The following is a 2,864-nucleotide window of genomic DNA, read 5'->3' on the forward strand; positions in this document are numbered from 1 at the left end:
CCTCTTTGGTCGCGAGACCATGTTCTTTCCTAGGTTTACTTCGAGTGTTTCCTTTCCCTCTTTTGGGATAAATAACGCACGGTGGCGGCTCTGTTGTTTCTTTCTTTTCCCGCCGGTTTTTCGCGTAATGCGACACTACTCAGTTTGAAAACTTAAGGAGCAAACTGGGAATATGTCTCTCTGAGACCTTATAGCAACCACTGATGTTTGGGATAAATTGTTTAATATCTCTGCCTATTAAACAATTTGTACTAGGTTATGATTGGTCAACAGATCATAGCTATGCTACTTGCAACAAGGGTGGATACAAGAGGGTAAGGAGACACCCTACTGAGAGAAGGCCAATGTACCTGTAGGAGTTCAAGGATGTTGTTCATGCAGGAGTGGTTCTGGATGTCAGAAACAAAATCATGGCATCTGATATGGTGGTACCTACTAGAAAGCAAAAGTGGGTGATTACTTGATCAAAGCTGTGAAGCAAGATCAAGTGGATGGTAACTTGGTTGAAACTGTGAAGTCAAACCAAGTCTGTAACTCTGTCATGGCACGCTGGATATGATGCTGGGTTTGGCAACATTTTTGACAAAAAGAGGGAGTAATAACAAACAACCACCGCCCCTGAACAAACAGAGTGGGTCTCTTCAACAGACTCTCGTGACAGATTCTCTCCCCTGCAGCTATTGTGTGTTGAAGTTTTTATTTAACTTCCATGTGTGTGAGTGTGCTGCCACTCTGAGTGTATTAGCTAGTATTAATTCCTGCTAGGTGTGTGATTCCGCTGCTATGAACTCTGTTATGGGGATCAAAGTGTTTTAGCCAAAAATTTGCCAAAGGGCGAGTTTGTAGGTGTTTAATTGGCTGCATTATATGGTAAAACACTAGATGGTTACTAATGTCTTGACTGATGTCATGACATGTATGTGTGACTACATTGTAGTTACTGTAGGACTAGCTAACACAGGATTTATTGAATGTCAAACTGGATGCTGTGACATTCATACCTGTCAACAGATACTAAGGAATAGAACAGCAGGTGTTCTGTTAGAACTTAGTATTTATTTCCAGTCTGGTTATCAAGGAAAGACCAGACCTGGCATAAGGCCTACTGACTGAATGTCACACTGGATGTTATGACATTCATCATTGACAGCAGCTACTGAACATTAGACAGAGTGGTGTTCTGCTATACTTCAGCATGTAAATTAGTTTGTTCTTCAAGAGAATAACAGAACTAACTTAAGGCCAAATGTGTAAATGTTAAGTTGGACACTTTGACATTTATTAATGTAAGCTGTTACTGTAGTATGGTCATTTTGATCATGTACAGGTCAGCAAAATTGTACAGTCTGTTTTCTGGAAAAACAGACTCAGCATATGGACCTTGATGTCAAGCTGAATGTCGTGACATTCATGCCTGACAGCATATGCTATATTGTAGGTTGTTCAGTTTTCTGTTTCAGCTTTTTCTCAGGCTATTCTTCAGGGATTCAACAGCTGAGAGAAAATCCAGGAAATCGACAACCAAGCTACATTCAATGAACCTAACAAATAGCCTATTTGTTAGTAACCTAAATGTTGAATTTATGGGAACTCGCGTGACCTTAAATTCAGGAGAATACAGGTGCAAAAGCCCAGGGTACTGCAATATAAAAGGAAGGCGTTCCTTCATTCAGTTTCAGGGATTTTGAGGCGTGAAGATTTTGTGTGTCCATCATACTTCACTGCTGTATTTTTGTGAGTCTTGTATTAGACGTATCTTGTAAGCCAAGCCATTATCAAGTAGATGATTGTTGTGGCATAGGGTGTTCATTGAGTTGTAAGTGTTGTGTCACTCAAAGCTTTTAAGCGTGAGTGCTGTGTATCTTGATTAAAGCTGTGAAGCACAATCAAGAGTTGTTTGAAGTGTGACTTCAAGTAGTAATCACTGAGGTGATTGAGGGGGAGTGAGTAGGAACTCTGATCTTAGTGTAAGATTGAAATTGCATTGGGTAGGGATTAAGTGATAAGTTGTAAACGGGTGAATTTAGCTTTGAATTGATACTACTGATAGTGGATTTCCTCCCTGGCTTGGTAGCCCCCAGATGTAGGTCATGTTGGACTGAACTGGGTTAACAATTACTTGTGTTATTTACTGCACTTACGTTTAAGTTCTGCAAAATTCCTGTCTGTGCAGAATTGGATGTCATAACTACCCGTGTGACATCTAAAGTCTGATAACTAGAATTTCAAGTCCGACTTATTGCATGCATAAGATCATGATGGAAGAAAGTTACAAGCTCGTTGCACAGCCTCAAAGGCGCTTAAATCCATCAATGAAGGAAGTGGTGAGAAAAGAAGTTGTCAAAATATTGGAAGCCGGAATGATTTATCCTATCTTCGATAGTGAATGGGTGAGTCCGGTGCAAGTAGTCCCAAAGAAGGGTGGTATAACAGTTGTTAAAAATGATAAAAATGAGTTGATTCCAACTAGAATGGTAACCGGATGGAGGATGTGCATTGACTATAGGAGGCTAAATCAAGCTACAAGGAAAGATCATTTCCCGCTACCTTTCATGGACCAAATGTTGGAAAGGTTGGCCGGCAAGAATTTCTATTGTTTCTTAGATGGTTATTCGGGTTACAACCAAATTTCGGTCAATCCAGGGGATCATGAGAAAACGGCTTTTACATGTCCTTTCGGCATTTTTCCTTACCGAAGAATGCCTTTTGGATTATGTAATGCACCAGCAACATTTCAACGGTGTATGTAAGCAATATTCTCGGATTTGATCGAAGAGTGCATTGAGGTGCTTATGGATGACTTTTCCGTTTATGGGTCGTCCTTTGACTTATGCTTGAAAAATCTTGATGTGGTTTTGGAAAGA

Source organism: Lathyrus oleraceus, chromosome 7 (assembly GCF_024323335.1).
Source record: "Lathyrus oleraceus cultivar Zhongwan6 chromosome 7, CAAS_Psat_ZW6_1.0, whole genome shotgun sequence".
In the NCBI taxonomy this organism is placed as follows: Eukaryota; Viridiplantae; Streptophyta; class Magnoliopsida; order Fabales; family Fabaceae; genus Lathyrus; species Lathyrus oleraceus.